The sequence below is a fragment of the Lagenorhynchus albirostris genome, chromosome 5, assembly GCF_949774975.1.
Source record: "Lagenorhynchus albirostris chromosome 5, mLagAlb1.1, whole genome shotgun sequence".
Classification (NCBI taxonomy): domain Eukaryota; kingdom Metazoa; phylum Chordata; class Mammalia; order Artiodactyla; family Delphinidae; genus Lagenorhynchus; species Lagenorhynchus albirostris.
The window spans coordinates 17,292,389-17,304,625 of record NC_083099.1 but is presented as its reverse complement, the minus strand read 5'-3'; the positions used below and the strand labels follow the sequence as shown (position 1 = coordinate 17,304,625).

The following is a 12,237-nucleotide window of genomic DNA, read 5'->3' as shown; positions in this document are numbered from 1 at the left end:
CTCCAGACAGAAAGCCTGTTTCCATTCAGTGGCTCCCAAGACCTTATGTTCAGCAGGCCCAGAATTTTCTCAGCTCAACGGAGCAATGCTTGTTGACAGACACACCTGCTTTACATTTGAATGGTTCTGATGCAGCAATTTTTCACCGGAAGCTTACAGATTATAGTCACAACCCATTGCCTCCCATTGGTAATGAATGATTTAAGAGCGGTGCTGTCCCATACAGTGACCAGTGGCCACGTTAAGGACTTGAAATGTGACTAAGTCCCAGCTGCCATGTGCTGGAGGAATACAATACACACACCGGGTTTCAAAGACTCAGGACACACCTGAAAATGTTGCATAACTCAATGATGTTTTATATCAATTAGAAGTTGGAAGTGATAATGTTTTGGAAAGAGTGAATTAGATCAAGTATATTATTAAAATTAGTTTCACCTGTTTCTTTTAATCCATTTTAATGAGGCTCATAAAAATTTAAAGTCACTTATGTGCATTATAATGGATAGCACATTGTTAATGGTTTCATTTCAAGTGTGTAAAGAGTCATCAGCTCCATTTCCCACACCCCGTCAAAAATCTTCTTTTGGGATGATTTTGAAGTCCTTTTAGTGAAATACCAAGCTTTTTTTGTTGCCAGAATTAGTGACAACTTTCAAAATCCAGTGACTTTTTTTTTTTCTTTTTTGCGGTACGCGGGCCTCTCACTGTTGCGGCCTCTCCCGTTGCGGAGCACAGGCTCCGGACGCACAGGCTCAGCGGCCATGGCTCACGGGCCCAGCCGCTCCGCGGCACGTGGGATCTTCCCGGACCGGGGCACGAACCCGTGTCCCCTGCATCGGCAGGCGGACTCTCAACCACTGCGCCACCAGGGAAGCCTTCCAGTGACTTTTAAAATGGGCTATGACTACTCAGCAGATTTGCGCTAGGAAACCAAGAAAGAAACATTGGTCAAAGGGACAGTCCCACAAAGATGTTTTCAGTCAAACATTACATTTTCTTCACCAACCTCTTTCCACTTCTCCACCTGCCATCACCCCAACAATGCACAAAATGGAGGTTTGTCTGAGCCCCACTGCACAGGTCTGACACACATAAATAATTGTCTAAGAGTTATACCAAAATTTTACATACCAATAGGGCTGGATTCCTTTCAGACATAAAATACTATGGGCAAAAGGAACACAGGAATTAGTAAAGAGAGTCTAAACCTGGAGGCAATGGAAGGACATGATATCCATGAAATCCTGCAAGTATCCAGCCATTCACAGCCATCTCTCTCTGAGGAGATGGTGTCAGTACCTAAGAAAGGTCAGATTCCAAAATTCTGATTCCAAAATTTCTGCCTAGATAAATTCATTTTAATGCTCTTTACATATTATCACTCCGTCAAGCTCAGAGGTCCATGAGAAAGAGCCTATGAAGAAATTGAACCAGAAGGATTCAGGAACCAAGACGCAGATTTGGGGAAAGTGAGGGATTAAGTGAAAGTCAGCTAACTGAAAAGTGAGACCTTGGAAGTTCCCAGCAAGCTGAAGATCAGAGGATCTTCTCTGGAGAAACTGAACCACCATAGAATAAAGATATCCAGAAACTGACATTTTAGGGTCGCTGTGAAAAAGCCAGATGGCCATACAATTGCCCCACAGTAAAGCCCACCAACCAACAAGCTTCATTCAAACACACAGTGTAGCTTAAGCTGAATTACAATATCCAAGGATGACAGCCTTTTAAGGAAAGCCTCTGGTATGAAAGGGAAAAATCAAAACTAAATATGAAGCCAAAAGTTAGAGGATAAAGAGATGATACAAAACCATAATTCAAAAAGAGTCATGTACCAAAATGTTCATTGCAGCTCTATTTACAATAGCCCAGAGATGGAAACAACCTAAGTGTCCATCATCGGATGAATGGATAAAGAAGATGTGGCACATATATACAATGGAATATTACTCAGCCATAAAAAGAGACGAAATTGAGCTATTTGTAATGAGGTGGATAGACCTAGAGTCTGTCAGAAAGTAAGTCAGAAGTGAAGTAAGTCAGAAAGAGAAGTAAGTCAGAAAGAGAGAGACAAATACCGTATGCTAACACATATATATGGAATTAAAAAAAAATGTCATGAAAAACCTAGGGGTGAAACAGGAATAAAGACACAGACGTACTAGAGAATGGACTTGAGGCTATGGGGAGGGGGAAGGGTAAACGGTGACAAAGCGATAAAGAGGCATGGACATATATACACTACCAAAAGTAAGGTAGTTAGCTAGTGGGAAGCAGCCGCATAGCACAGGGAGATCAGCTCGGTGCTTTGTGACCGCCTGGAGGGGTGGGATAGGGAGGGTGGGAGGGAGGGAGACGCAAGCGGGAAGAGATATGGGAATATATGTATATATATAACTGAATCATTTTGTTGTGAAGCTGAAACTAACATACCATTGTAAAGCAATTATACTCCAATAAAGATGTTAAAAAAAAAACAGAATAAAACTTTAAATCCAGAAAGAGAGAATAGAAAAAGAAAATACTGGAAAGGAAATTATATATTAAAAACTAATAATAATATAAGAAAACTTATCAGAACTGAAGGACATGAGTTTTCAGATTGTAAAGTTCTAAGGAATGAATGAAAAAGAGCTATGTATCAAAGCCCATCACAAAATTAAGGGTCTCCAATGCTAAACAGAGGCATCTAAATCTTCCAGAGAGAAAGCATGTCACATATAAGAATTGGAGGTCAGAATGACATCAGATGTCTCAACGACAGCATTTAAAAATAAAGGACAATAAAACAAGTTCAAAATTTTGATGGAAAATTATCGTCAACCTGGAATTCTATACTCACGCAAATTAGTATCTTAATATGAGGATAAGCTAAGGACATTTCAGACATGTTGTCTCAAAAATTTACTTTTGATGCTTCTCAGAAGCTACTAAAGGAAATGCTTCATTAGAATGAGAGAGTCAACCAAGAAAAGAAGAAGACATGGGGTCCAGGAAACAGGGGAACAGGGAGAGAAGAGAAAGAGAGAAGAGAGGACTCTGAAAGAAATATCCCTGGGAGGAAAATGGATTGGATGCACTAAGGATCAAGTTTGACAAAGTGGGGCATTGAACGGAGAAATGTCTTACAGAGCTATTTGAGGTATGGGAAGAGGTGAGGGAAGATCTAGCTAGTAAACAAATGAAATGAACAAACAGAAAAAGAGACACTTAGTAACTCCAGATAAAGCAAGTTTGTAAAGAAAAGTTGTGTGTGTGTACTATAACTGGGATTTACCTGCATCTAGTAGATAAGGGGAAAAAAGAAGGAGGGGCCTAAGAGAGACAGAATCCCATTTATTATAACAATGTCTAAAATCATTATCCTTGATTCTGGGGAGGAGAATTAAGGGAGAAGGAAGCATGAGTAACTAGGCAGAAGGTGATGTCCCTTGCTGAGACAGAGCAATGGAAAATAAGCAGATATGGGGAAACACTAGTTTGTCTGCTTAATTCTGGACATGTTGCATTTGAGGCGCTTATAGTTCACGCAGGTGGAGATGTTGAGCAGGAAGGGATATACTGGATATACTGGTCTGGAGCTCAGAAGAGAGGACCAGGCTGAGGACATCTAAGTGAAGGTGGTATGGGTATGAAGATGGTAAATGACACTGCTGACGTTACATGGGGAGGGGATGTAAGGTGAGAAGAAAATAGGGTCTAGGAACAATTCCCGAAGAATGACACAACATCAGGGTGAGAGAAGGGGAATGCATCTGGCAGAGGAGATTGGGAAGGGAGGTAGGAGAGGTAGAGAGTGTGAGAGTGTGGCTTCATGGAAACCAGAAGACTTCCAGACCTAATATGAGGGTAGACCCCACTCCCCATAATATGTTCTTTCCTAGTTGTACTTTCCTTCCTGTACTATAATGAGATGACAGTTTATGCAATCGATTCATTTGTTCATTGAATAAATATTAAATGAGCACCTACTATGTGCCCAAACTGTTCTAGGATGTAGATACAGCAGGTACAAAACAGACAAGCCTGTGTTTTCATGAAGTTTATCTTCTAGGGGGGATTAACTGGTGGAGATAGTAAGGAAGGAGGAGAGGAAGGGAGTGATCAAGGGTGTGCAATGCTTCTAAGGATTCAATAACAATGAGAACTGAAGAGCAGCCCCAGGGTTTAACCACATGGAGCCGAGTTCATAGGAAGCATTAGTGTGGGGGACAGAAACCAGACCAGAAGGGCTAAGGAACAAATGATGAACCCATCAAGAGAGGAAACGTGGACAACTCCTGTGGGAAGAATGAGCAAGAAGGGTGGGAATAGAACAGTGCCTGCATGTATCTTCTTACGGGGAAGACTTTGGTCAGGAGTGATTGGTACATGTTTAACAGATGACAGGAAGGATCCAGGTTTGAGAATAAGATTGAAAAAGTAGAAAAAAATAAGGGCAGATACTGAGTAACGTGAAATTTCTGAGAAAAGGGGTGGAGGGAGAGACCTGAATGCAATTAGAGATTTGCCTTTGCAAGCAGAAGGGACTCCTTCCATCATATTAGAGTGGCAGAGATTTGAGGAAAATGGGGAAATTCAAATAGCAGTGACAGAAAGAGTGTTTGGAGATGGGAAACATGTGCATTTTTTATTCCCTGACCTTGAAGGAGGGGCATTCATTGTCTCAGGAGGAGCAAAAGAGGGAGAGAAGGAGAAAGGCAGGTGAGGCCAACAAAGCATTCAAGCAAAGACACTGGAAGGAGAGGAGGCTGAGGGCGGGAGGTGGGATGCTTGAATTACTGATTTTAAAAGATTTGTGGGGGCTTCCCTGGTGGTGCAGTGGTTGAGAGTCCGCCTGCTGATGCAGGAGACACGAGTTCGTGCCCCGGTCCGGGAGCCATGCCCGCAGAGCCTGCGCGTCCGGAGCCTGTGCTCCGCAACAGGAGAGGCCGCGGCAGTGAGAGGCCCGCGTACCGCAAAAAAAAAAAAAAAAAAAAAGATGTGTGGGCAGGGATGGGTGAGCTTGAGTCTAGGGAAAGGTCATTGGAAATGAAGTTCAGGAAGTGCGTGGCCGAGGAACTGAATGATCCTGCAGGGTGTTGCCCATGTAGCCATGAGGATGGGAGGAGATAGAGCGGAGAGGAAGGTGGGGCCAAGGTCCTCAGTGCCAAAGCCTTTAGGTGACTGGCCTGGTTCCTGAGAAGTGAGACTCCACTCAGGGACTAAAAGGGGAACAGGTGAATCCCTGAACAAAAATCTTGGCAGTCGGAAGAAGGTGTAATGCATCCTGGGAGGAAATCCCCAAATGTTGGCCGTGGGTTATTGACTGTGGTCCTCAGTAGCGCTCTGTGTGAGACCAGCCTGCCTTATGGGACCAGCCCTGGAGTTGGGCCTTGGGACTTGTTGTTCCCTTCTACCTTAAAGCCCCACAGTTTACACTTACACGGTACTTCACAGTTTACCTAAAGCCAGAGGCCTGGGTGTTGTGTCAACAGTGGCTTCTGTCTTTAGACAAAAAGCCACAGGTCTCAAGCAGTGTTTGGGGCAGGTCAGGCTTGTGTTCCCTTAAGCTGCAGGTAGAGGGACACAGCCCTTATATTTAGAATAGTGAATCAGTGTTTCTGAATAGTGCTGTAGCTTATACTAGAATCACCCGGAGGCATGTGGCAACATGGATCGCTAGGTCCCACACCCAGAATTTCTGTTTCAGAGTCAGGGGTGGGGTAGGAGAATCTGCATGCTTAACAAGTTCCCAGATGCTGCTGCTGACCTGGGGACCATATTTCGGGAACCACTGGTGTTGAGCACTGTTTCTAAGTTCTGGCTGCACTCTGGAATCACCTGGGGAAATTAAAAAACTCATGTGGTCCGGCGTGAGACTTGAAAATCAGGAATTTTCAAAGCTCCCCAGATGATTACAAGGTACAGTGAGTGTTGAGAGCCCCCAGTTTAGAGTACGGGCCCTGCCTGAGAAAAGCACATGGGACAATTGATTTCTTCCACTCTTCAAGCAGCCATAGATAATTACTTAAGCTATTTGGACATTCACTTTCCAAGAGATAGTTCATATAATGAACTACCATATCTGGGATTTATTTCCTTATTTGACTTTGTGATTTTTTTTTTTTCAGATCATCATAGAGTGTGCTTTTCTAGTGCAGAGGGGATTGTGATATTTGTTTATCTGATTAAGACGAATCCGCAATTTAAAGGGACATTGGAACATGTGGTATATTTCATTTCATTAATGGAAGTGACATGGCTCATTAAGTCCCACCAGTAAGTTTCCACTTGAAAACTGGGTAACTTCCTGGTCAGGCTTGTGGGACTTTGTGTCCTTGAAAAACATATTTCACTATAAGAATTTATAATTTGGAACCCACAGAACTTGCTTCTAAGTCGTCTGCTTTAAGGAGCTAATAGCAACCGGGGCAAAAGTGCTATGCAGTGCTTTTTGCACTCAGGAAGCCATCTTTTTTTTTTTTTTTTTCCTGTTTCTCAGTTGATGTATACTTGGCTAAGTAGCGCTCTGCTGTTGACCATTATAGCTCCTTCTCTAGGTCCATGATCCTGGGAGTTTAGAGTTGTGGCCAAGTTATAATGAGATCCTTCCAATATTCTTATAACCAAATTACATTAAATAAACTTCAAGGGCTAACTCCAGATTCCTCAGCACTTTCTTTCTTTCTTTCTTTTTTTTTGAAGCCTCCAATGTAACATTGTAAAACCTGTTTGTGGTGCTATTGAGGAGTATGGATTTTGGAGTCTGAATAGCGGGACTTAATTCCTAGCTAAGGCACTTCACTTTTAGGATAAATTACATAACTTCCCTGAGTTTTCATTTCCTTATCTGTAAAATGGGAATATTAAATGACCTGGCTTAACTACTTCACAAGTTATTGTATCAAAAGACACCATGTGCGGGAACGCTTTCTGTAAACTGTGAAACAAAATACAAATGTTAATTGATGGATTTCTACCACAGTGATCACAGAATGTAAAATTCTGGAAAGTGGGTTTTTAGGGACAATTGAGGCTTCAGTGTAAATATTTTCATTTCAATTAGAGTGGAAACAAACACACTTTCCTCCTGTGTTCAGCGATCCTGGGGCCAGACCAAATAATTTACCTGCTTGCTCCAGGAAGTATTTGCTCCTGGAAAATAAGACTGAGGGCCAGTGAAAATGACTTACTTACTAAGCGTTAACAACTTGCCCATCAAGACTCTTTAAGACCCTGTCCTCCCTGTGCCCAACAACCCAAAGCTATTGTGTTGTAAGCTCTGCCCAATCCGTTTCCTGCCTTCCAAGGCTTTTATCCCCAAGTCATTTATCCCTCTTAAAATCCTCTAAATATCCCCCCCTTGAGTTTCCCCTTTTGAGACACAATCTTGTCTGTCAAGGTGATGTTCTCTCTTATTACAATAAAGCTAAGTAAAGCTTAGTTTTTCCTAATTAACAGGTTTTTCTGGTTAAAAATAAGGAAGTTGACACAGTATTGTTGAAAATCTATCTGTATATAAGTATGTCTATATATATGTATATGTATATCTATATATCTATATCTATATCTATCTATCTATATAGTATTCCAACTTTCTTCCATAGCAGGGATGGCTTAGTATGAACATAAAGGAATTTTATCTATTTCCAGATACTCTTCAGTGCCCTAGATGATCTTATAGACGATCGATTTTTCATCTAAATGCATTGTCCGCAAAACAATTATTCCAAACCTCTGGGTAGTTGAGCCTTGGTGAAGTGAGAGCAGAATAGAGTAGGATTCAAAGCTGGCTGACTCAGAATATCTGGGACTGGAGCCTAGAAATAAGATAATTCAAGTTCCATGGGGCTTCTGATGCTCAACCAGGGCTGAGATATTTGGTTTAATGTATTATTAATTATGCAGAGTTGAGGTTCTCAAACTCCGATGTACATAAAAAGTCTTCTGAGGAGCTTATTAAAAATGCAGATTCCAGAGCCCCAGAGATTCTAATTCAGAGGAATAGGGTGGAGCCCCAGAGTCCACATGCTGATTAAGCATCTATAGTCTTCTATAGCTAACATTTTGAGAAGTGCTGATTGAAGTAGGGGAAGTAATATTCTCAGAGCTGCAGGAAACTGGTTATGATTAAAGTCTTTAGATAATAGCAAATAATGAGATACCATTTCCTGAAATAACACTTTTTAGTTCCGGGCTTTATTTTCCTCATTTGCAAAATGGGATCGATAAGATTTATTAACCATAAGAGGTGCCCATTTTTTTCTGTGGCAGGACCCTGACTAAAATCTGCACGATGAAAGAACAATTGACAAATTTATGAATTAAGATCCTGTTTTGAACTATATTGTGTTAACATTGCTAAACTTCTTTAAATTCAATGTGTTGCCTTGAATAAAATACCCATTCTCTAGGAATACGTCAAAGTACGTATAGGTTTCTCAAATATATTTGATTTTTGTTCATCTTGGAATTTGAACTTAACCAGTGCTTTCATAAGTTCACAAATAGCATACAAATTCTTAAGTTAACAAACAATTGAGCTACTAAAAATGCCAAGTACTGTAGGATATGGGTAGAAGGGATGTGACAGGGGTGTAATAATTATAAAATAAGGTCAACCATAACAAATAAACAACAAAAAAGTTATGGGTCCAAAGGAGAGGGAACAATTACAGGAGAAGATGCACCTTTAAAAAGTGAAAATTATGGTATGTGAATTATATCTCAATAAATCTCTTATTAAAATGTATATTTGGACCCCAATACCACTTCTGGGTATATATCCAGAGGAGTTGAAATCGAGATCTCAAAGAGGTATATGCACTCCCATGTCCATTGCAGCAGTATTCACAATAGCTGAGATACAGAAATAACCGAAATGTCCATCAACAAATGAATGGATAAAGAAACTATGGTATATTCATGCAATGGAATATTATTCAGCCTTGAAAAACAAAAGAAGGAAATCCTATTGTATGTGACAACATAAATGAACCTGGAGGATATTATGCTAAGTGGTAAAAGCCAGGACAAACACTATATGATTCCACTTATAAGAGGTATCTAAAATCATCAAATTCATAGAAGTAGAGAATAAAATGGTGGTTGCCAGGGATTGGGGAAGGGGAAAATGGGGAGTTGTTCAATTAGTATAAAGTTTCAGTTATGCAAGGTGAATAAGTTATAGCAATCTATGAAAAGCATTGTGCCTATAGTTAAGAATACTGTATTGTGCACTTAAAAATGTGTTGAGGATGGATTTCATGTTGTGTTCTTACAATGACAACAACAATAATAGCAACAAAGAGGTAAAAGGAAACTGTTGGGGATGATGACATGTCTATTACCTTGACTGTAGCGAGTGTTTCACAAGTGTATGCATATTAAATTGTATACAATTTATTAAATTGTATACATTAAATTCATTAAGTTGTATACATTAAATATGTGCAGTTTTTGTATACCAATTATACCAAAATAAAACTGCTAAAAATGAATATTTGGGAAAATATAATAAAATACAACAACCAAGATAGAAGTTTATTTCTCTCCTATAGAAAACAAGCCCCAAGATAGTCAATTCAGGACTGATGTGGTGCTCCAAGGGGTCAGGGAACCAGGCTCTGTCATCCTCAGCATACAGCTTCCATCCATGGTTTAAGATGGCTTCTTGAGTTTCAGCCACCACATCTGCATCCCAGCCAGCAGGAAGGAGGAAGGGGAGGGCAAAAAGGTATGGGTCTTTTCCCTAAGGTACTTCCCAGAGGTTGCACACATCACATCTCACATCTCATTGGCAGAATTAAGTCACATGGCTCCCTAACTAAAAGGGAGGCTGGGAAATGTAGTCCTTATTCAGAACAGCCCTATGCTGGCTAATATTCAGTAGGAAAAGATTGTCTCTTATTAAGAAGGAGGGAGAGGACAAATTGACAATCTCTGACACATGGACATTCTGTAGAGGGCCTCGAATATCATGTTAGAATAGTTTGTACTTAATTTTTCAAGCAATTTGGAGACAGTAGCTTATTTTGAGGCAGAAAGGAACATTATTTTAGGGATATAATCAATCTCTGGCAGTGATGTGTAAGATGGATTGAAATGAGGAAAAACTAGAAGTAGGGAGGCCAGTTAGATGATCACATTAGACAAGCAAGAGGTAATGTAATGTGGACAGTTTAGGACAGCAGTGGGAGGACTAGGGCAGAGACACTCAACTGAAAGAATAGGACCAGAGAATTTGACAACTGAATTTATCATGCATATGGGCAAGGAGGTGAGAGAGATTGCCAAAGTTTGATCATCACTTCTCAGAATGGGGGTTCACAAACTCAAATGTCTACAGGGATCCCAAGGGTCCAATAGATAAGTAATTGAGCAAAATGCACTCCCACCTCCCCAAAAGAAGGCAAGGAAGTAGGTGGGGGTCTTCTGGGTGCCGAGCATCAGGAAAGCAGTTTAGGCCCATGGAGGCATGTAGCTCAGATTCTGAACACAACTGGGCAAAAAGGAGGAGAAAATACCACTCCTTCTTTTGAATCTTCTATAGCAGAAGACATAAACCATTTACCGATATCTCCCATTTTAAAAATCTCAAACTATACTTCCTGTTAAGGAAGTATAAAATACCAGACTGTGGCTATGTAATCACTTCTACCTTCAGCCCCTAAAATGGGTATTAATTATATAATAAAGCCAGCATTTTTTTTTTTTTTTTTTGGCCACACTGTAGGGCATGCAGGATCTTAGTTCCCCAACCTGGGATCGAACCCATGCCCCTTGTAGTGGAAGCACAGAGTCTTAACCACTGGACCACCAGGGAAGTCCCCAAAGCCAGCATTTCTAAATGCCCTAACAATACATAAGAGATAACATTTATGTACAGTTTTGTGGTTTTTAAAGTACTTTTTTTAAAAAATCCATTTAATTACTCCCTTAAATGTAATTCCCATTTCACGTGTGAGAAGACTGGGAAATAGTCACGTTGGATAACAGTCAACTTGGTGGGAAGGGTTGAGGCCAAGATCCTAATCAAGGTCTTCCTACCTCCTAATCCCAAGGTCTCCCACCTTTGCTACGTGAATGAGCAGAAAAGATGGACATTTCTAGACTGTGTGTGTGTGTGTGTGTGTATGTGCGTGTGCGCGCGCACACACACTGTGCACTGTGGTTATTGTAAAGAACTGAGAATTCCCCCAAGTGATCTGGGAATCATGATTAACGTGTCATGTTAGAAAAACTGTTCCAGTGTAGATGGGTAGCCAGTGTTCACTGTGATATGAGATCTGTCTCTCCAGCTGGGACACTGAGCCCTGGTGATGTCTCTAACCTTCCTAAATCACTTGTACATATTCTCTTGGTTGACGTGACAACTCTCTCCTCTTGTTGCTACTGATTTTTCATGGTGTTCACTGAACTGGCTGAGACTCTGGATTGGCTCATGGCCCATCTACGTTTTCTTAAACTCTTCTTACCTAAACTCACAAAGATATAAACCATGCTTTGAGTTTCGTTAAGAGAATTAAAACTCTGCTAACCTAGAATAAAATATATCTGGTAAGTATAGAAAAGATGAAGTGTACTACAGTTGTTGATAACATGAGGAATTTGGAAACAGCCCAAATATCTCACAGTAGGGCCTTATACGTCCTATTTGTTTATCATCATGAGCAAATAATGATAGATCTACGCAATGAAATGTTATTTATTCATTGAAAAATGGTAGTTATAAAGACTACATAGCCACAACAAACAATATATTATATAATGAGGGGGGACGAAGCAGTTAAGAAATTGAATGTGCCCTGCAGTTTTTATTACGTGAAGAGGATCAGAATATGCCACCCCAAAATATGCCACTTTGGCATAGTATTGCTATGAGCTGAAGGCAATAAAAAAGCAGCAAATACAGAAAGAGCTCTCTGCCCTTCCTTTATTTGCCTAAAAGCAGGATATAAATTTTGCTTTGAGAAGATGTTCCCCCTCCTCGCTCCTGGACCGGGAGGAAAACCACCATTATCACGGGAGACAGAAAGCCGGCCCTGAGATGAGTCTGCACAAACAAATCTTACTGAAATAACTTATCTTCCATTAGTTTCCCCATATATTTACTTTCCTACAATTTACCACTGCCAGGAGCCCAACCCCGTTTTCCTTTGTCTTGCGCTTCCCTACAAATTTATCACCCTTTGTTAAAATGGTATATTTGCCCCAAATTCTAACCACCCCTCAGAATTACTCACTACTGGG

General features: G+C 40.7%; 1 long non-coding RNA gene across 2 annotated transcripts in view; it reads left to right on the top strand.

The window, feature by feature from the left end:
- The window catches only part of LOC132520377 (uncharacterized), a 41,440-nt gene that overhangs the window by 2,033 nt on the left and 27,170 nt on the right, over positions 1-12,237 (top strand). The window lies entirely within an intron of this gene.